Raw genomic sequence first — 24021 nt, 5'->3', positions numbered from 1 at the left:
TGCTTCCCCAGTTTTCCTTTCCACTTTAATTGAGAGTTTGCATGTTTAACCACCTTGGTCCCACTCCACTGTATTCCCCACTCTTCTTAATCTCATTATTCTCTGTCTCCCTTCATTCTTTCTGCATGTCTCATACTATCTTGGCCCTCTAGTCTGCTGTTGGTGTGTCCCCACCCTCCTATTTCCACGATTCTTTTCATTTTGTTGTTGCCTGACCTGTACTGTGTTCCACCTCCTCCACGAGTCTCAACTCTGCATGCAAAAAGTGCACTACCTCTGAGCTATCCAAAGCAGGAGAATACCTTGAGAAATGATATTTAATCAACATCATTTTAATGTTTGATTCTCTCAAATAAAAAGTTCACATCAACATTGAATTACCTTCATAAGTAGTCAGGTGTTTTTGTTTCCTCTGCCTTTCATCACTGAGTTAATTCAACCAAAATCGCGAAAACTTAACTTTGGATTAATTTGAGCAACTTGTTCACTTTACTGCTTTTGAATTGAGAGTTTGTTTTGACTTTTGTTTCACATGTTTCTAGGACTTGCAACTCCACCTGGAAGTGATTGAAAAAAAGATTCAAGCATTGCTGCACTCTGGAGTGCAGCAAGAGAAGAAGGATCTTCAAAAGACAAGCTCACATAAAGTTAACCGTCATGCACACACGTATCCATTTTGTCATGACTCAAAACATCTTATCAAACAGACTTTGTGAAAACTTTTGGGAATGGCCTGCAGCTTCTTGTCTGGGCACCACAGAATCCTGAGATGAACATAATCAATCATGTCTGGGAATATATTGTTACGGATCCGGGGGACGGCACTCCCCTTACCGAGGGGGGTTTAATCCCCTCGTCTTTTCAAGCTGGCCGTCCGACCGGTCCTGGGGGTATGACGTCACGCCCGGTCAGCGCTGAATAGGGTATTAGGCCAATCCTTCCTATGACTTAAGTACCAGTGCCTTCCGGTACGCGAGGAAATACTCCCGCCCGGGCCGCAGCGTAATGGATAGATTGCGCCGAGCGAAGCGAGCTGCGACGTGGGCCGCTAACAGATGACTAAATCCGATTATAAAGCGGTTCGGCCAAAATCGTGCCACAGGTACTCAATTGACAGAAATCACGAAAGCGATCAGACGAGAATGAACCAAAGCAAGGAGGAACAGGTATTTATTTACTGCTATACAAAACCAAAGAAGAAACGAAGGTAATTTACAGGACGGAGAAGAAGAAGATACACAGTGCAATTCTTAACGATACAGGCTTAACTTACACCCCAGGGACAAGACGAACAGAACAAACTCACGTACACAAAAGGGGATTGCAGGCAGGAATGGCTGGACGAAGGATGAGAAGGGTCCGTGCAGAACGGCAGGGCTGGCAGCGAGCGGCCGCCGACTCTCCGCACTCGGGTTCACATGGCAGGGCTGCTCGAAGCAGCGCGTCAGAGCTTCATGCGGCAGGGCTGCTCGAAGCAGCGTCTCGGAGCTTCACGCAGCTGGTCTCTCCTGCCTTCTCACCGACTCTCTGGAACCTCCTCATACGCGTCTCTCTCAAGTCCAATTCGTACCTTATTTGTCCAACTCATCTGCGCGTCTCGTCCTGGTGGGGGCCTCGCGCCAAGGGTTTTATAACCACCCCTTTGGAACCCTCTCAAACTCTCTAGATGTTTCTTGCCACGCCCTACCAAGCCATGCTCACCGAGCCCTGGTTGGTCGTTAATGGCTCTCTGGCTCCACCTTTGATGACGAGGGCTCTCTGGCTCCACCTTTGATGATGAGGTGGGGCCACGCCCTTCTTCTCCGATCCTGGCCTCGTGGGCAATGGAGTTTTGGCGCGATGTGGAGCCAGTAAACACAGCCCCATGCAACTTACTGGCACTTTTAGGAGGCCATTGGGGATATTGAAAGGGATCTATCTCATTTGATTGATGCAACGTAGAGTCGACTATTGGAAACACAGCCTTACCTGAAACACATACTAATGATATAACTATGAAAAGGGCCTATGATTCGCTACGTGTTGCAATGTGGACTAACTAAGGTGCAATTATTTCAATTAACAGCCAATTAAGGGGAAATGTACACAGGGGTTATTTATAAGGGAATTTACTACTAAATTTACATGTGAAGGTTCTAAAAACCGCAACACAGCACCCTCATTCCTCACGGCACGTCTCGGACCGAAAAAAACTTTAACTTCATGTGACACGCAGGTGTAATACCCCTCTACTATTAACCTTGCCCTTGAGTGCGACAGTTTTAAAACACAATTAAGTATGTCCCGCCTGCTACGTTGCATCCTGCCGAACAGATTCGCACCCACAATTAACCGAATTGCAGAATTAATTCGCAAACTACACATTGACGGTGGGGAGCATGTTATTTACAAGTGACATTATTTTGATTATTTACAAAACGCAACCCAGGACCTGTCATTTGTTTGGGAGACAAAAGAAAAAGAACCCTGTGGGAAGGAGGAGAAAGCATGCACTGCATCGATACAGCACGTCTACATGCCTGGGGATGCAGGATTGATATTGCAATGCATCCCTGAGCATGCGAGCACCAAAGCACCAATAAGCACCATCAAGCACCATCCAGTGCTACATTGCACACACACTAAAAAAAAAACTGATGGTCTTGATGTTGTTCTGCTCCCTCTGCTGGCCGATGTTCCTTCCAGATGTTGTCTTTCTTCATCGCTTGCTGCCTATTTGCAATAATAAATAAAAAGGCACAAAACGCGTCAATTTTTTACTTGGGGCCCAAAGGTGCCAACTATGGGTGGTCCACCTGTAGGGCAAAAGGGGCCACCTCACAGTGGTCCGCAAGCCAACTCTTCCCGGGCCATCATAGCCGGTCCCAGCAGAGGGGTCATGCCACAAACGTGTGGTCCATAAGTGTGGTGCTCGGCCAAAGAACCGTGGTCCATAAGTGCGGTGCTTGGCCGCAAGACGTGCGGTCCATAAAGTGGTGCATCGATCCAGGCAGCTGGCAGCGGCGGCTCGGGCACACAAATGCGGCTCCCGCACGCTCTCCCTCAGTGCCCAGAGAGCATGGTCCATGGGGGGGGGGGGGGGGAGGAAGACCAAGCAGAGTCAGCGATGGGCAAGGGTGCAAGGGTACACATCAACACAAGGCAATGCAGAGGTGAGGTGCGCCTGGAGATCGAGTGGAGAAAGCTCGTCCCTCACGTACGTCACCCCCCCTGTCACCTACTCTACCCTCGCCCCTTACCCCGTATTTACACAACAATTTACAAATTCGTCACTACGTCCTGTCTTCCCCATATCTCCCCTAATTCCAAATTCATTACAATCCCAATTTCTAACCAAATTTGCCATCACCCAATTAATCATCAATCCCTCCGAAGGAGGAAGAGATGGAACAACCAGCACAATGTCACACCCACGTCATGATGCGTCTCACATTCCCAAAAACATCTGCACAAAAATAACCAAACCATGGTGTGGTGTGGAGTCCTGTCGTCACCTCAGGTGAGTGGATGTGGATGGTGCGAGGAGATTTTTAACCCTAACTACTTTCTAAATGACATTAACACACTTTACACTACCCGGGGTCTTTCCCTGCAACACCCTGCAAACCCCACCACAATTTACCTATACCCTCTACCTACTTTTAAACTACCCTCCCCGGGTATTCGTGATGGGGGTCCATCCTCCCCATCCACTCCCTTTGCACCAACCACTCCACTCCACGTTTTCCACCATACTCACTCCACACCATCCATTCCATACTCCATGTTTCCCAGACCATTCATTTCATCCAACCATTCTCCATGCACCTGTTCACTTGCACACCTGTGCTCACACACACCCGGTGGCTCTTGCACCCTCCTTTCCTCCCAGGCTTCTTCATTCACTACAATGCCATTCACCCACAATCGCACTTTCTACCATACGCAGCTCAATACACTTTCTACATACACACAGCATCATCTGATCTAACTACTCCCTTCTGAAACTCGCGCTTCCCTGTCACCCTTTATATTATTGCACTCCCTCGTCATTATCATCCAACTAATCTACCTACGTCCCCTACTACAGGTACCATGTCGCTACTTAACCCTACAGTTACCTATGGTCATCTCTAGGTCCCTATACAATAATCCAAACCCTCCCTGGCTTGGTTTTTACCGCCATAACCCCATAAACTATAGCTCATGTGCCCGGGTGGATGTGCGGGATGGTGGATTTGCCATCCCTCCACCTCGGGCATCTCCCATTATCAATTTTGCCCATCCAATTTTTCTGCCAATCACATTTGCCAATCAGTACTGCCAATCATTTTTACCCATCAAATTTACCAATCCATTTTGCCAATCATATTCCCTATTCCCAATTTCGAATCCAAACACTATTATCTTCACAGTCCACTCACTTGAGCCTCTCGGTGCATCGTTACATCATTAAAACTCGGTTTCGCAAAGCCGAGCAATGAGTTCGGGTGGTTTGGTCGCCTGCAGGTTGAGTCCGTCCGGCATTCGGTTCAGGGGAGGAGGTTGGGTTAGGACGAGGTTTAAAGCACTATCCCTACGCAGGGCCTCTCGCTCCCAAGCGCGATGGGCCAACCTTGCCCGGGTGGAACACCGCAACCACAAGGGGTCGCCGTCCCGACCCTTCCTACCTTCCCTCGCACCGGGTGGCCTGCTCCGCTTAGCAGAGCGCGGACGCGACCGTGCAGGGCGAGGCCCGGCCCGGATCACGCACGGCGGTTATTTTGAAACCGCCATGATTACGACCCTGCCGGTTCCCGCAGTATCCAAAGCCCGGCACGGACCGCGGCTCACGTCGTCTAAATGACGGTCTAACCGCTGCTCCGTTTAACGTCGATGCTCCCCGTACATACTCACACCACTCGTTCTTTTTCCTCCTCACACATCCAGGTGTCTCCACACAATCCGTCATTGCACCTTCTCTTACACACCACCCAGGTACACTCATTCTCCTCACAAACTTCGTTACACACCTGACCACCACACACCTTGGCAAACACTCGTCGTTCGCACATGTCATCAACACACCTCCTCGTGCCCACTCCTCGGTCACATCCTCTGTGACAACCATGTGTGTGCACTCTTTTGCACACCCAATCACGCGCTTCACCACCAACTCAGGTGTGCATTCCCACACGCGCTCAACCATTCCAGGTGTGCATTCTTCCATTACAGGTATGCATTCCTTCTCACCTGCCACAACCAACTCGTACTCCGTGTCACTCTCACCACCACACTCTGTCGTGCATTGACCCTCACTCTCGACAGCACACTCACTCCTCGGCGCACACTTTTTCCTCACACACCCCATTGTCGGACATCCTCGCACACCTCCTCTTTCCACATACTCTGCACCAGTCGCACACCTCACCAGCACCGTTTCACGAATGCCCGGGTCTCACCCAACACTCAAGCTCATTGAATCTCCCCTCACACCATATACATTCCCGAGCATATCGCCACTCACCTCGGCACCTCTTCTCTTCCGCTCCTCCTCCGCCACCTGCAAACTCTTTATTTGGTCAGTAAGCACATCATCACGCTGTGAGCACAAACCTTGCACCAATTCCATCACCTCCTCCTTTATCTCCTTCTTAATCTCCCTCTGTCTCTTCTTAATTTCACTTACCCCCTCTTCCACTTCCTCTAATTTTTGTCTCACCTCCTTTATTTCCCGGTGCGCCCCTTCAATTTCTCCCTCTAAGGCCACCTTGGTCGTTTCTATGTGCCTCTAAGGCGTTTCTATGTGCCATTTCTATCTATCTCCACCTCTTCTAACCTCTTCGTGAGTCCCTCATGTCCCGTCTGACATTCCTTCTTCGTCGCTATTAACTCCTTCTTTATTTCCTTCTGCGTCGCCTTCAACCCCCCTATTACCACAGTGTTCTTCTCCACCTGCTCCCCTAACTCCTTTTGTCCCACTGTCAGCTGCTCTACTCCCTGCAACAGGTCTTCTATGCCCCCCTGTAACCTTGCCATACTGTTCCTCACCTCTTTCTACATGCGCTCCTCACCCCGCTTTACCTCCTCACGTACCCCCGCGACCTCTTCGCTCACCCCGCGCCTTATATCTTCCCCCATATCTCCTATTTCCTTTGTAGATGCCGCCCTCATCTGCTCCAAATCCCCCTTGTGGGTGTCCAATTTGGTTTCTAACCCGATTTTTACCTCCTCTATCTGATCCCCCATTTGTTTAATTTCCCGGGCGGATTGCTCCCCTATTTCCCTCAATTTGCCTTCTATATTGTTTTCTAACCCCTCTAACCCATTCTTCACCCTTTCCATTTGGTCCTCCTGGGCGGCCATCTTGAATTACGTGGTGGTGAGGTGTTTTAAATTACGTGGTGGTGAGGTGTTTTAAATTACGTGGTGGTGAGGTGTTTTGAATTACTTGGTGGTATGTTTTGAATTACTTGGTGGTATGTTTTGAATTACTTGGTGGTGAGGTGTTTTGTATTACGTGGTGGTGAGGTGTTTTGTATTACGTGGTGGTGAGGTGTTTTAAATTACGTGGTGGTGAGGTGTTTTGAATTACGTGGTGGTGTGTTTTGAATTACGTGGTGGTGTGTTTTGAATTACTTGGTGGTGAGGTGTTTTAAATTACGTGGTGGTGTGTTTTGAATTACTTGGTGGTGAGGTGTTTTGTATTACGTGGTGGTGAGGTGTTTTGAATTACGTGGTGGTGAGGTGTTTTGAATTACGTGGTGGTGAGGTGTTTTAAATGACGTGGTGGTGTGTTTTGAATTACGTGGTTGTGAGGTGTTTTAAATTACGTGGTGGTGAGGTGTTTTGAATTACGTGGTGGTGAGGTGTTTTGAATTACTTGGTGGTGAGGTGTTTTGTATTACGTGGTGGTGAGGTGTTTTAAATTACGTGGTGGTGAGGTGTTTTGAATTACGTGGTGGTGAGGTGTTTTGAATTACGTGGTGGTGAGGTGTTTTAAATTACGTGGTGGTGAGGTGTTTTGAATTACGTGGTGGTGAGGTGTTTTGAATTACTTGGTGGTGAGGTGTTTTAAATTACTTGGTGGTGAGGTGTTTTGAATTACTTGGTGGTGAGATGTTTTAAATTACGTGGTGGTGAGATGTTTTGAATTACGTGATGGTGAGGTGTTTTGAATTACTTGGTGGTGAGGTGTTTTGAATTACGTGGTGGTGAGGTGTTTTGAATTACTTGGTGGTGAGGTGTTTTGAATTACTTGGTGGTGAGGTGTTTTGAATTACGTGGTGGTGAGGTGTTTTGAATTACGTGGGGGTCAGGGTGTTTTGAATTACTTGGTGGTGAGGTGTTTTTAATTACGTGGTGGTGAGGTGTTTTGAATTACTTGGTGGTGAGGTGTTTTGAATTACTTGGTGGTGAGGTGTTTTGAATTACTTGGTGGTGAGGTGTTTTGAATTACTTGGTGGTGAGGTGTTTTGAATTACTTGGTGGTGAGGTGTTTTGAATTACTTGGTGGTGAGGTGTTTTGAATTACTTGGTGGTGAGGTGTTTTGAATTACGTGGTGGTGAGGTGTTTTGAATTACGTGGGGGTGAGGTGTTTTGAATTACTTGGTGGTGAGGTGTTTTTAATTACGTGGTGGTGAGGTGTTTTGAATTACGTGGGGGTGAGGTGTTTTTAATTACGTGGTGGTGAGGTGTTTTGAATTACTTGGTTGTGAGGTGTTTTGAATTACTTGGTGGTGAGGTGTTTTTAATTACGTGGTGGTGAGGTGTTTTGAATTGCTTGGTGGTGATGTGTTTTAAATTACTTGGTGGTGAGATGTTTTGAATTACTTGGTGGTGAGATGTTTTGAATTACTTGGTGGTGAGATGTTTTGAATTACGTGGGGGTGAGGTGTTTTGAATTACTTGGTGGTGAGGTGTTTTTAATTACTTGGTGGTGAGATGTTTTGAATTACTTGGTGGTGAGATGTTTTGAATTACTTGGTGGTGAGATGTTTTGAATTACGTGGGGGTGAGGTGTTTTGAATTACTTGGTGGTGAGGTATTTTGAATTACTTGGTGGTGAGGTGTTTTGAATTACGTGGTGGTGAGGTGTAATCGTCCCAAACTTCCAGTCTGCACCTACCCCTCCCCTATGTATGTGCTGAGGGGTTCTTTCTTGAAAAAAAATATTCAACCTAAATTGCCGATAAAAATGTAATATCACAAACACAACAAATAAATTTGTGCAAAATAATTGTTTGTATTATGATTGGTGTAAATCATGATAACACAACAACTCAGGTACAGTCATTGTCCTCAGCTAAAATAAGCCCGTTCCTCAGTAACGACGCACGAGCCAAGCCAAGCTAGTATATATATAAATATATACAGACTTGGCATTTAATATGGAATATTTTTTTTGTGGGGGTGAACTTACTTTTCAAGATATCTTAGAACCAAAAGTTCATTGGAATTATGTTGAAATTATTCTAGATTTTGTTAATGTGACCTTCAAAAGAAACAAAAACCACATTTGACATTTCAAAACAAATAAATTGATCCTTGAAAGTGATGTGAACTGATATCGAACTCAATTCATGGACAGTACTGTGTTAAACCTCTGTACGTTTTCCAGAAGTATCTCTTTATTTTGCACATTAGCCAAAAAATTTTTTAACAAAAACAAAAGTGAAATTACGACTGGGATTACGGACAGTAAAATTACAGTTCAGTACTTCGTGTAACCCCCACGAGCATTCAGGAGAGCACGTACACGTTAAGGCATGCTATTCACGAGATTTGCCAAGGTTTGGACAGGAATCGCTTGCCATGCAGTGACAATAGCCTGCTGCAATTCACGCACAGAGGTCGGCTGCTGGTCCAAGTGGTCGATTTGACGCGTTAATTCTGCCCACAAGTTCTCTATCGGATTCATATCCGGGGACATGGCAGGCCACTCCATATGCTCGCCACCACGGTCAGCAAGAAAGTGTTGGATCATGCGAGCATGATGAGGCCGTGCATTGTCATCTTGGAAGACAAAGTTTCCTCGAAAGGCTGCACGAGCAAATGGAAGCAATGTTTCTTCCAGAATGGCCCTGTACTTGAACTGGTTCAGGTTTCCATTCAGAACAACCATGTCAGTTTTGCCCCCTGAATGAAAAGCAGCCCAAACGGTCACCCCACCACCTCCAGCTTGGACTTTTGACACTATACAATCTTTGTTGTAGGCTTCATGCACTTGTCTGCGCACTCGGACATGACCATCTTGACGATAGACCAGAAATCTAAACTCGTCACTGAAGATCACGTGATTCCAGTGTCCTGGCTGCCATTGACGGTGCTCTCTGGCCCACTGCAATCGGCGCTGGCGGTGTTGTCTGGTCAGGTGTGGCTTTCTCAGCGGATGCCTGGCACGATAGCCTGCTTGAACCAGTCGTTGGTTGACTAGCCTTCTGGATACAGGCACATTTGTCAGTTGCTGCCACTCAGCCCGAAGCCGATTAGCTGACTTGGTATGGCCATTGCGGACTAACCGGTGCAGCTGGCGATCATCTCTCCTTGTGGTTCTGCGGGGACGTCCTGGCCTCGGTATTGGAGTAGAGACACCCCTCTGAGCATTTCGTTTCAGGATCTTTGACACCTGACATTGATTGATGCCATACTGCCGAGCAATAGCACGCTGTTTCATGCCATAATTTCGTAAAGCCACCAATCCATGACAAACAGCATTGTCGAGTTGACGGACCATCTCCAGAGGAAGCGGCAATACCTTTTGGAGACGTGCAGCAGTTGTTTTCCACTAATACAGAACGCAACAACCCGATTGTGAAGCCAATCATCAAATGCACCTGTCCGTACATTTTGCCATGCCACCTGTGATATAATCCTGTTGTTGACTTCTTGCTTCGACAGACAATCAGTGACATGGTTCTTTTAACAAATAAATCACCAAAGTGTAAAAGAAACTCACCAGATTGATATACTGAGTTAAGAAAGTAAACCTAAGTCAAGAAAAAATATAAATTCCATATTGCATGCCAAGTCTGTATATATATATATATATATATATATATATATATATATATATATATATATATATATATATATATATATATATATATATATATATATATATATATATACATATATATATATATATATATATGTATATACATATATATATAATATATGTATATATATATATACACACACCACCGGTAAAAAGTTTCAGAACGCCTCAATTTATCCAGTATTTATTGAAATTTACGCAGTTTAATGTCCAGTGAATAACCTGAAATGGTACAAAGGTGAGCAGTAAACTGCTCGAGGTTAAAAAAAAAGTTTAGGTTTAGCAAAAACTGGAAAATAATGTAAATTGCACAGTTATATTGTAAAAAAAAAAAAGGCCTTCTTCAGGGAACAAGTAATGGGTTAACAACTTACAGCTGTTCTGCAGCAATGTAAGTAAATTAAGCCTTGAAGGTTGATGCAAACAATTCCTACAGGTGTCCCAACCTCTGCTGATTACTTGATTACAAACCCCCTGTCTGAATAAAAGCAGTATTGGAACAGACTGTTATTACACCCTCTGCAGCATTGTTTGGACAATATTGCACTGCAGGAAGTAGTATATTGGAAACTGGAGGAAACTCTGACAGGAAGAGGTCTGGCAGACCCAAAGCCACAACAGAATCAGAAGACAAGTTTCTGAGAGTCAACAGCTTGCATGATAGGCGGCTCACAGGACAACAGCTTCAAGCACAGCTTAACACTGGTCGAAGTAAGCAAGTCTCAGTTTCAACTGTGAAGAGAAGACTTCGAGCTGCAGGTTTGACCATTAATTATTTGACCATGTTTGACACTGCCTCTGCCTGTGTCTTTCCTTTCCCAAACACCAGGATGTCATCTGCTACTGACCACACTCCCTCCAAACCCTCTAGTGCTTGGTTTTGTTTCCTCTGAAATTCTTCCGGGGCCATCGAGAGGCCAAATGGCATCCTCACTCCTCAGCCATCTATATCTACCATATGGGGTGTTGAACGTGGTCAAGTATGAACTCTCCTCATCTAGTTCAATGTGCCAGAAACCATTCTTTGCATCAAATATGCTGAAAACCTATGCCTCATTCAATTTAAGCGTCTTTGGGCTTCTTGAAAAGCGCTATATAAAATAAATGTATTATTATGTCCCTAATTTAATCCCTGGTGTTGGGCTAGCAGCTAGGGTGCCGGCTTAGGATCCTAGGATCCTGGGTTCGAATCCCGAGTCAATCGCTGAATTAACGCCAGGGGGGTTGACTCAGCCTGTCATCCTTCCGAGGTCGGCAAATTGAGTACCAGTTCACTGGTAATTCCCTGCTTGTCGTTAAAGGCGGCAAAAAGGGTTGGCGTCAGGAAGGGCATCCGGCCGTAAAACATTGCTTCAAAAAGGGGACCAAAAAACAACAACAACCACGGTTCCCGAAAAAGGCCAACCCCCGCTTGCGGGGAAAAATGGCCTCTAAAGGTGGTTTTATTATGTCCCTAATTGTAGTCATTGGATAGTGACATCTCTTCAGTCCTTGATTAAGTTTTCTCGGATCCTGACAACCTCTCAATTTCCCATTGGATTTCTCCAAACACACAAGGCTGGATACCCAGGATGTCGGCAAGTCTACAGGGGCTATTATCCCTGCCTCAGTCAGCTTGTCTAAATCTGCTTTCAGCTTTCCTTTCAACGCAATTGGAATACGCCTTGGTGGATGCACTACAGGCCTCTTACTCTCCTCTAGCATCAGATGGTATTTCCCTTCCAGCTTTCCAGTCCCCTCGAACACATTTGCAAATTCCTCCCGCAGCTGTCTCTTGTTGAGAGGGAAACTTTCTTCATTTCTGGCATGTACGCTCCTCAGGTTCTCTGTGTGCACTGTTATCAACTCCATTTGCTGTGCTGCAGCTTCCAAGAATTGGTATGCAGTCCTCTCCTATTACTACAAATTCTGCTTTGTATTGTCTTCCATTTTTTGGATTTTTTATCTTGAGGTTGGAATTCCCCAGTGGGACTACCGTCGTACCATTGTACATGGATAAAACTTGGTTAGTCTTCCACAGCTTCCTGGCATACTTCCTTGCAATAATATTGCATGTTGCACTGCTGTCAACCTGAAAGCGGACCTCTCTTATTTCTACTTCCATTGTCACATAGATCTGCCTTGGGTATTTTGACTACTCCAGGCTGTTAATTTGCTCCATGTCCACTCCCTCTGGATCTAATATCATGACCTTTATCTGTTCATACTCAGACATCTCACGAGAACTGTCGTCTGCTTGATCCACAGTGTGGACTGGTCTCAATCTGCATCGAGATGAGAAGTGGTTCTTCTTACCACATTTGTGGCACTTGCGTCCATACGCTGGGAACTTATCTTTGACAAATTCATGTGCGGTTCCACAATAACGACACTTGTGTAACTTCGAGCGAGCTTGATCATCTGATGAAGACGGTTTCTGTGTGCCATTGCCTTTTCTCCTCGTGGGCATGTGATTCACTGTATTTACCTCCTGTCCATTAATGATCCCAAGCCGGTTCTTTGACAACTCCGATGTACAACAAATCTGCACGCACTTCTCCATTGTGAGGTCAATTTCTCGGAGGAGCCTCTCTCGCTCAATGCTGACTCCCTGATTCCGCAAATCACTCTATCCCGAATCAGACTGTCTTGCAAATTTCTGAAGTTGCAATTTATTGCCAGTAACTTGAGCTCTGTGAGGTATGCCTCGAAGGATTCTCCCTCTTCCTGATTCCTTGTGAAGAATCTGTAGTGATCCACCGTCTCATTCTTGCGTGGGTTACAGTGTGTATCAAATGTCTTAACACATTCTTTATAGTCTGATACAACTCCCGCCCTTTACTGCCAACCAGATACAATAACATTTTGATCTTGGTGTTATCATCTTGAGCAGCCATGGCTAAATCAAGGTACAATAACAGCTCTTCCTTCCACAGCCTCCATGCCTGTGGTAGGTTTCCAGCCTCCAAATCAGGTTGTTGCGGTGGCTTGAGCAACTCCATCATCAATTCACAAAACCTCTAACATTCAGTGATCAAGATAAACACCTCTACTACAGGTACTTGCTCTCCAAAAAAAAAGGCTTTTACACCCAATTGATGAGGGGTAAAACCCATCCCCCAGAGAGAAACGTCTACTCGAACACGAGTACCTCAGAACAAGGCCGGAGAAGTTTCTCACCCTTTTGTTTGGTATCCACAGTTGATGCCACTCGAAATGATTGCTCCTACCACTTCTGACACCATGTAATATTCCTCGTCTTGCTGGATAGAAGACTCATAGACAACTTGTTCGGGTTCACATACACGGAGCAAGTTTTATTCCTCGATTCGTGTCCCTCGATAAGATGGAGCTCGCTCCACCCCGACACCTGCACTCGCTCTCTAGCGCCCCCTTGCGCTATCCCTCTAACATGTATGTATGTACGTTTGTATGCAGAAATGTATGTCCCCTCAAACGTATACCAATCAGAGCTGAGAATCTGGTCACATGACAGGGTGATGTGATTACGTCTGATGTCATTACGGCGGTGCTGTGGCTGACTCTCCACGCACCGCCATTTTGATTTATATGCCGTTCTGGCCGAACATATTGTCGAACCTGTCATACATCACAATCGCCATGCTCTGCCTTGACGTTTTTCATTCAGTGTGAAACACAAACAACCCGATTGTTAAAATGACCATCAAATATCGAAAGCATCAGCGTTACAGCTCTTCCAACAATATGGTACGTATAGGCCTTAGGCGTTATGACTCGCCGTCCGCTTCGGACAAATTAAGCCCATGTTTCTTAATGCAGTGGTCTCGTTTCAGTAGTATCGTTTTCGTCGTAATATTAAAGCAAATATAACCATAACACCTGAATCCCAATGTCGTGAATGGAAAGTTGATGGATTGAAGCAGTGTAAAAGCGGAAGTAAGGAATTCACCTCAGTTAAAAATATATATATATAGCCTAATTTTTGTAATAATAACGTAATGTTATTATTATAGTAAATATAATTGTAACACTAATCCCTTTGTAGCAACTGCAACGTGACTGGAGGTTAAATATATATCTTATATACAGACTTGGCATTTAATATGGAATATTTTTTTGTGGGGGTGAACTTACTTTTCAAGATGACTTAGAACGAAAAGTTCATTGGAATTATGTTGAAATTATTCTAGATTTTGTTAATGTGACCTTTAAAAGAAACAAAAACCACATTTGACATTTCGAAGCAAATAAATTGATCCTTGAGTGATGTTAACTGATATCGAACTCAATTCATGGACAGTACTGTGTTAAACTTCTGTGCGTTTTCCAGAAGTATCTCTTTATTTTGCACATTAGCCAAATTTTTTTTTAACAAAAACAAAAGTTAAATTACGACTGGGATTACGGACAGTAAAATTACAGTTCAGTACTTCGTGTAACCCCCACGAGCATTCAGGAGAGCACGTACACGTTGAGGCATGCTGTACACGAGATTTGCCAAGGTTTGGACAGGAATCGCTTGCCATGCAGTGACAATACCCTGCTGCAATTCATACACAGAGGCAGGCTGCTGGTCCAAGTTGTCGATTTGACACGTTAATTCTGCCCACAAGTTCTCTATCGGATTCATATCCGGGGACATGGCAGGCCACTCCATATGCTCTACACCACGGTCAGCAAGAAAGTGTTGGATCATGCGAGCACGATGAGGCCGTGCATTGTCATCTTGGAAGACAAAGTTTCCTCGAAAGGCTGCATGAACAAATGGAAGTAATGTTTCTTCCAGAATGGCCCTGTGCTTGAACTGGTTCAGTTTTCCATTCAGAACAACCAGGTCACTTTTGCCCCCTGCATGAAAAGCAGCCCAAACGGTCACCCCACCACCTCCAGCTTGGACTCTTGGCACTATACAATCTTCGTTGTAGGCTTCATGCACTTGTCTGCGCACTCGGATGCGGCCATATTGACGATAGACCAGAAATCTTAGAATTGTCACTGAAGATCACGTGATTCCAAGGTCCTGGCTGCCATTGACGGTGCTCTCTGGCCCACTGCAATCGGCGCTGGCGGTGTTGTCTGGTCAGACATGGCTTTCTCAGGGGACGCCTGGCACGATAGCCTGCTTGAACCAGTTGTTGGTTGACTAGCCTTCTGGATACAGGCACATTTGTCAGTTGCTGCCACTCTTCCCTAAGCCGATTAGCTGACTTGGTACGGCCATTGCGGACTAACCGGTGCAGCTGGCGATCATCCCTCCTTGTGGTTCTGCGGGGATGTCCTGACCTCGGTATTGGAGTAGGGACACCCCTCTGAGCATTTCGTTTCAGGATCTTTGACACCTGACCTTCAGTGATGCCATACTGCCGAGCAATAGCACGCTGTTTCATGCCGGAATTTCGTAAAGCCACCACTAAATGACAAACAGCATTGTCGAGTTGACGGACCATCTCCAGGGGAAGTGGCAATAACTTTTGTAGACGTGCAGCAGTTGTTTTCCACAAATACAGAACGCAACAACCCTTATATACCCGATTGTGAAGCCAATCGTCAAATGTACCTGTCCGTACATTTTGTCACGCCACCTGTGATATAATCCTGTTATTGACTTCTTGCTGTGACAGACAATCAGTGACATGGTTCTTTTAACAAAGAAATCACCGAAGCGTAAAAGAAACGCACCAGATTGATACACTGAGTTCAGAAAGTAAACCCAAGTCAAGAAAAAAAAAAAATTCCATATTAAATGCCAAGTCTGCATATTAAAGTAGCAGAAGTTTTGTGTCCGGCCGTCATGCGACGTCATTACGTTTATGACGTCATTATGGCGTAAACACGAACTCACTTTGCAAGTGGCAGGAAAGGTCACTCCTCTTTGGGGGTATATAGTGTCATGTGATCCCCCTTGGTGAAAACCGGGGAATCACGGATAGCAATCGAGCGTTACTTCGAGGCGTCGATCAAATGCGGACTCACTATACAAGCGCGAGAGGAAGAGAGGAAGAAGAAGCTGGAAGCTTTTACTTGACAGGATCTCCAAGCAGTCTTCAACCCTGCAAAGTAACTCAAATGAAAACGGCTTTCATGTCCAAGGTCCAAGAATATACAGGTTTATTTTACTGAACCCGAGAACACGAACGCGATGGTAAATAAATGTCCTACATTGGGATCCCTCACACCAGACTTACACACGGATGAAGGGAAGATTTAAATGAAAAGAACCGGTGTGTGTGTGTGTGTGTCGGTGTGTGTGTGTGTGTGTGTTTGTGTGTGTTTGTGTGTGTGTGTGTGTGTGTGTGTGTGTGTGTGTGTGTGTGTGTGTGTGTGTGTGTGTGTGTGGGCTTAGCTCAATCGGATGATGTATCTCGCCAAGACCCGTCTCAGGCCCGTTGGCGGGAAGAAGGCCTTGAAGTGCCCTTGTTCACTAGGCCTCGATAAGGCCTCTCGCGCGAGGCGAACGAGCGGGCGTGTGACCCACTTCCTCAGCCGTGCAATGTCCTCATGGATTGGGCACGGAACTGTGATGCACCCAATGTTCGTATCAGAAGGGAGAGAGGGTCGAGGGTGAAGGAAGGCATGAGGGAAAGAGGTCGGAGCAGAGGAATGGTGAGGGCAGTAGCGAACGAGGTCCAGGCACGAAGGGATCCACAAACGAGAAGGCAAAATGCCGGCCAGCCAGTTCTTTTATTGCCCGTGGTGAGACCTCACCGGTTCTCCCTTCCAATCAGTCCGTCACCTCTCCACCTCTAGAATGTTCTTCCCATGTCAGTCCCTCACCATTGGCCGAGCGCTTCACGCTCTCCTCCTCATGCCATCGGTCGGTGGCCAATCAGTCCATTGCTTCCTTCCACCAATCAGCTGGTCGCTTTTTGCTCCACCCCTGGCCAATCACAAGTCCTTCCTTACTCAGGCCTTTCATTCATGTGATCTCCCATCAAACACCCTCGACCAATCCGTCGCGAGGTGGGCATGGCCTCAGCCTGACTGAGCAATGTTTTATCGCCATGTTGGCGCAATGCGTGGGCGCGTCCTGCCTACAGTTCCGGTGAGTTTTATTGTAGGGGGAATTTAATTAGGATGTGTGTGCTATTGGACCTGCCGACTCTACGTGTCTAGTGTGTTGCCATACGGGACAATGGATAAATCACAGGTCTCACGGACAGGAGAATTAACATAATCCCTACTCTAGTTAACACAAGGCCATCCTCGTATGACCACAAATATACAAACTTAATCTGACATCCGGGCCAGACAGGTCCTCCACTTATGCACATCGAGATGGTTCTTCTTCTTCACGACAGTCGGGGCATGATACCGACACAGATCTACCTGATCCATATATCACTCTACCCCAAAATTCATAACAATAGCTTATAGTCTCTCCATGATCGGGTCTCAAGAACATTCGGTGTGTGTTAATTTACAAACTTTCTTGCGGAGAGATCGCCAAGTGGTTAAAGCACTCGAGCAAGCACTACATTCAAAACCATTAAGGAATAGCTGGCTTGGCAAGCGCTAGATAAATGCTTGGTAAACAAGCATTCTGAGTATTGTGCTGCAATACATGTCCCCTACCAAAGTTCAAAGTGCCATAACTTTGTCAAAAATGATCGAATATGCTTATTTATGCACGGTTCATGCTGGTTTTCAAACTTGATCTGAGGTATGCTGAGACACATGTGTGTCACGCCTTGCCTCGTTGATAAGCCCGCAGGGTCACTCCGTGGAGCAGCCTGCACGGATTCCACTGTGTGAATTATATAATTACCAACTCACAGTGTGAGGTACTAGTGATTCAAGAGATATCCATTTTATATTTTTTCGTTTAATTAACGATATCTGCCAAACCACGTGCCCTATCACAAATTCCAAAAGGACATTTTAGTAGACTGACATGCTGAACAGATCTGTGAAGTTTCCCCTCGATTGGATCAAAAATGAGGGAGGGGCTCGGTTTTAAAGGTTCATGCTTAAAAACGTCATAATGTAGCGGTTACCTTATTGGGACATAATCCACATGCACGGGCCTTTGGGGCTTTTGATTGTGTAGGCGTGACGTGCGCACGGTTGTTGAAGCCACGCATTACCTTATTGGGACATAACCCACGGGCACGGGCTTCTGATTGTGGGCGTGACGTGCGTGCGGTTGTTGACGCCATGCCCTCCGAAGAGGGTTTTTTGCGCTATATGAAAGCTGTACGAGTTCCATTCACAATTACAGTGCTGAGGATTTCTGTTCGAATAAACGAGCTTTGAACACCTACAATGGCCTCATCTTCTCGTCATCCGCAACTCCTAAACTGGTGACCCCGGCTGGCCCCAAACATTTTCGGGGTCTGCAAACGAACACGGCAAGTGCGCCCTGGCCAAGGAAGCCAGCTAAACTGGTGACCCCGGCTGCTCCCGAACGTTTTCGGGGGCTGCAAACGAACACGGCAAGTGCGCCCTGGCCAGGGAAGCCACCTAAACTGGTGACCCCGGCTGCTCCCGAACGGATTCGGGGGCTTCAAACGAACGTGGCAAACGCAGTTTTGATCGAACTGCCGGAGTTTTGGGAACGACGGGCGGCCGCGTGGTTCGCGCGCACCGTGCTCGGCTCGTCCTCTGCGACCAGAGGGGTGAGCCTGCTCCAGGATCCTCCGAAGGGACGCGGATGGCACTGCTGCTCGTAACTTCGCGCGCACTACGGCCGAGCACCTCCTCTGCGACCAGAGCGGTGAGCCTTCTCCAACGAGCATTGCTCGTCACCTTCGCGCAACTACATACTACAACTACAACTCGCGAAAACTCTACAACTACAGCTACAGCTCGCGTGTAGAAAGCTGCAACTCGCACAACTACTACTCCTACTCTGCAACCTCAGGAGGCCCGCGAGGGACCTCAGCAGCCTCCCCCGAGGCCTTGACCAGCCCCCTCGGTTGGCTCAACCCCACGGCGGCGTTTTTCCGTGTGCACCGAGGCTGAGCACTGCTCGAGCCTTCTCGGCACTGCCGAGCAAGCCCGCGAACTACATGCATGCCCGTGCGAGTGCATTCTGGGGGGGCGCATGTAGCGGTTACCTTATTGGGACATAATCCACGTGCACGGGCCTTTGGGGCTTTTGATTGTGTGGGCGTGACGTGCGCGTGGTTGTTGAAGCCACGCCCTCCGAAGAGGGGTTTTGGCGCTATATAAAAGCTGTACGAGTTCAGTTCGCGATTACAGTGCTGAGGATTTCTGTTCGAATAAACGAGCTTTGAACACCGATGATGGCCTCGTCTTCTCGTCATCCACAACTCCTAAAATAACTCTGAAACCATGTGATGCATGACATCATGCTCGCTGACTTTTTTGTTTGTCATGGGTATGCGATGCTGACTGCAAAGTTTGGCCTCGATCTGTTCAGCCGTTGCAGAGAAAAAGGGGTTTTCGTGTTTTCACGAAAAACTATATGGCGGCCGAACCACATGAGATGTGACGTCATAATTACCTTTAAAATATTCTACAGAACGAGTCCCCCCTACAGTGAAATTTTGATCTCAATCGGTCCTATTATTGCAGAGAAAATCTTTTTTAAAGGAAATTAAAACTTAAAATGGCACTGAGTTAAGGATCATTAGAATTATCAGAATTCCCAAAGTTCAAAGTGCCATAACTTTGATTAAAATGATCGAAACGTCGTGAAGTTCGAACTTGATCTGTATCTTATCATGAGGAAACCATGTGCCAAGTTTGAAATCATTAGCATTCAGAGTTTAGAAAAAAAAGTCAAGAAAACTGTTCTTTGCGTGATGGACTGACAGACTGACGGACTGACGGACTGACTGACGGACTGACGGACGGACTGACGGACTGACGGACGGACGGACGGACGGACGGAGGGACGGCGTGCAAACCTATAGTCCCCTCCGGTGTACACCGGTAGGGGACTAATAAGCACACCTCAAACCCTTCTGGGGTATATAGATTACAGTAGATCTTCGCTCAGTTCTGTAAGTAAAACTTACCTCATGGATGTCTGGATTGCTCCAAATTTATTTCTTTAATGTTAAAAACAGCATTAGCGACTGTATAAAATGCTAATCATGTGTGTTTGTGGTTTATCATATTTTACAAGCCTGGCTACGCTGCGGTTAGACTTTTGGTCTTGTTATTTTCTGATTTAAAAGGATATTGTAGGGGCTGTGCTCCCACTTCAATCGGAAGAATGGACACGACAAAAAGCTGGAATTCGTCCGAGTTTCTTTATTGTCACAAAACAACTCGGGTACTCTGAAAAGCCCGTTTATCGGGCAGCAATATATATACACACATTATCCCGGAGCGTTTGCCCGGGAAAGGCGAGAGGGGGCGTGGCCGGGCGTCCTGGCCGCGGCCTGGCAAGTCGAGGGGCATGCCCGGGCATCCCGGCCGAGGCCTGGCAAGTTGAGCGCGGGCCTGCCCGGGCGTCCTGGACGAGCCCGGCATGGTGATCGCTCCACGTCCTTGGTAGGTGCAAGGCGATTGTGTAAACCCAGCAGTAGCCGCTACACATGTCCCCCCAGAATCGACTTGCACCGGCAGGGTCAATTTGAGGGGGGTCCTGATGACCTGGCCGAAGCGACCCCTGGCGGGTCGTGGGGGGGGTCCGGTGTGGTGGTGGGCGGTCGAGTGGGGGGCACCGTGGACGGGGGGCGGCCTCGCCGCGGCGGAAGGGCCAACCGTGGCGGTTGGTCGATGTCCACGTGCGCCGGCTTGAGGCGGTCCACCGCAATCCGGTCCGACCTGCCGCCGATGTCGATGACGAACGACTTGTCGTCCCGTCGCAGGTCCCGGAAGGGCCCGTCGTACGGCGGCCGGAGTGGCCCCCGATGTGCGTCATGACGCACAAAAACGTACTCCGCTGTGCGAAGCGCTGGGGGGACGTAGGACTGGGGGTCACCGTGGTGGGATGTTGGCACGGGGGCAAACCGTCGGGCGGCCTCCTGGAGGTCCGAGCGCTGGTGAGCTGCGGACCAGGGACTGGTAGCGTCGGGCACGAATTCGCCCGGGATGCGTAGCGCCTGGCCGTAGTCAAGCTCGGCGGTGGATGCCCGGAGGTCCTCCTCGGGGGCCGTGCGGAGGCCCAAAAGGACCCACGGCAGCCGGTCGGCCCAACCGCCGTCTTGAAGGCCGGCCATGAGCGCGGCCTTCATGGAGCGGTGGAATCCCTCGCACAACCCGTTGGCTTGGGGGTGGTAGGCCGTAGTACAGTGAAGCTTGAACCCCAGGTTGCGGGCGACCGCGCCCCACAGCTCGGAGGTGAACTGCGGTCCGCGGTCCGATGAGATGTCCGCCGTTGCACCGAAGCCTCCCTCCAGGTCTTTAAAACAGCTGTTCACCACCATCTCTTATCTTCCCCCATCCAAAACCTTGATCTTTTCTACCCCCGCTAATTCACCCCAGATCCACCTTGTTTGAAATTCCAACTTCTTTCCTGGAAGTCCTGGCAGTGTCCATATGTTTTATACCTCTCCCACTGCCCCCTTCCCACGCCCCCCCCCCCCCCCAAAGCCCTCGCCCTCTCTCAGATCTCTCGATGTCTCCATGTCTCTCGGTCCCTGCTCTCAAATGTTGTGTTTGTGTCCTTCCCCCTCTCTCCCCATCTTGTCTACCGCTCCCTATGTTATATGTTTTATGTGTCGGTTTGTCTTTCTGTGTGATTAATGTTCGCTCTTTCACGAGCCTCGATCTTGTATAAAAAAAAAAAAAAAAAAAAAAAAAAAAAAACCCAGGTGGCGATGAAAGCCTGCGCCACGTCGGCGGTGGTGGTGGAGACGAGGGGAACAGCCTCCGGCCACCTGGTGGTCCTGTCCACCATGGTGAGCAGGTGTGTGAACCCCCGTGATGGGGGGAGGGGGCCCACCAGATCCACGTTGATGTGGTTGAAACGTCGTTCGGGCACGGTGAAAGGTGCCAGCGGGGCCTGGGTGTGTCGGTGGACCTTGGCCTGTTGGCAGGCTGTGCAGGTGCTGGTCCAATCGCAGACGTCCCGTCGAAGGCCGTGCCAGATGAATCGCGCCGACACCAGCTTCTGGGAAGCTTTCCGGCCCGGGTGGGAAAGGCCATGGAGGGAGGCGAAGATGCGGCGTTGCCAGGTAACGGGCACGATGGGGCGAGGCTGGCCTTGGGAGACGTCGCATAGCAGGACAGTGTCCGCGAAGGGGATGTCGGCCAGGCGGAGGCCCGTGTCCGCCGCCCGGAGGGCTTGCACCGTGGTGTCGGTGGTTTGGTCCGCCGCCATAAGCGCGAAGTCCACGCCGAGGTGATTCTAGTCCTAGCGTTCGCGCTGGCCCGAGAAAGACAGTCGGCCACGGCGTTGTTTTTGCCGGCGACGTGCCGGATGTCCGTGGTAAACTCCGACACGGCGGAGAGGTGGCGCTGTTGGCGGGCCGACCACGGCTCCATGACCTTGGCCATTGCGTAAACCGACCGAGCTGTCGGTTTAGCTTGTGGTCGACAAACGCCGTGAAGGGTCGGCCCTCCAGGAGGTGGCGGAAATGGCGAACGGCCAGGTGTAGACCGAGGAGCTCACGGTTAAACGTGCTGTATTTGAGCTCGTTCGGCCGGAGCTGCCGGCTGAAAAAAGCGAGTGGCTGCCAAACCCCGTTCACCCATTGCTCATGTACGGCGCCCACCGCGTAGTCGGAGGCATCCGTGGTGAGGCCGATGGGAGCGTTGAGCACCGGGTGAGCGAGCAGTGTTGCATCGGCGAGGGCCCGCTTTGAGCTTTGGAAGGCCGCGTCCATTGCTGCGGACCAGACGATGTCGTGCTTGGCCGGCTTGCCCCGGAGGGCTTCATAGAGGGGCCGCATGAGTTGAGCAGCACGGGGCACGAAGCGGTGATAGAAATTCACCATTCCCAGGAATTCCTGCAGGGCCTTTATGGAGCGGGGACGCGGAAACGTGGTGATGGCCTCGACCATGGTGGGCAGCGGCACGGCCCCGTTCTTGGTGATGTGGTGGCCCAAAAAATCAACGGCCATCGTGCCGAAGTGGCATTTGGCCGGGTTGACGATGAGGCCGTGCTTGCTGAGGCGCCCGAACAGTGTTCGGAGGTGGAGGAGGTGCTCGGCCCGGGACCTGCTGGCGACGAGGATGTCATCCAGGTAAACGAAGAGGAACGGCAGGTCACGCAGCACGCCGTCCTTCAAGCGCTGGAACGCCTGAGCCGCGTTCTTGAGGCCAAACGGCATGCGTAGGAATTCGAATAAGCCGAACGGCGTGATGATGGCCGTTTTAGGGACGTCGGCCGCCCTGACAGGTACCTGGTGATATCCCCGTATGAGATCGATTTTTGAAAAAATGACCCGTCCTGCCAGACGGGCGGAGAAGTCATGGATGTGCGGGATCGGATACCTGTCGGGGGTGGTAGCGTCGTTAAGGCGTCGGTAGTCGCCACATGGGCGCCAGCCGCCCCCTGGCTTTGGGACGATGTGTAGTGGCGAAGCCCACGCGCTATCGGAGCGCCCACGATGCCAAGGTGTTCCAAAGCGTCGAACTCGGTTTTGGCCACGGCGAGCTTGGCTGGGTCGAGGCGGCGGGCTCTTGCGTAGACCGGCGGGCCCGTGGTTGGTATGTGGTGCTCGATCCCATGTCGTACTGCGACGGCCGAAAACGTCGGCCGCGTGAGGGCCGGGAACTCCGTGAGCAGGCGAGCAAACTCGTTCGCCGCCGGGAGGGCGCATGCCAGCTCGGTCGGAGCAGAGCTGCTCAATGTGCATACCAGGGAGCTGAAGGTCTCAGCGTTGATGAGGCGACGCCGTTGGACGTCCACCAGCAGTCCGTGTGCGCAGAGGAAGTCGGCGCCTAGCAGAGCCATGGGCACGTTTGCGGTTACAAACGTCCAAGTAAAGCATTGGCCGCCGAAGCAGAGGGTGACGTTGCACGGGCCGAAGGTGCGGATGGCCGATCCGTTGGCCGCAACCAAGGAGGGGCCGCAAACCGCGGACTGCCTGTCCTGATCAGAGGCGGGTATGCCGCTCAGTTGGGCACCGGTGTCGCACAGGAAGCGCCGTCCGGACGCTTTGTCCGTGAGGAAAAGTAAGTT

The sequence above is a fragment of the Myxine glutinosa genome, chromosome 7 (assembly GCF_964187855.1).
Source record: "Myxine glutinosa chromosome 7, kmMyxGlut1.1, whole genome shotgun sequence".
Lineage (NCBI taxonomy): Eukaryota > Metazoa > Chordata > Myxini > Myxiniformes > Myxinidae > Myxine > Myxine glutinosa.
This window is presented reverse-complemented; position numbering follows the sequence as displayed.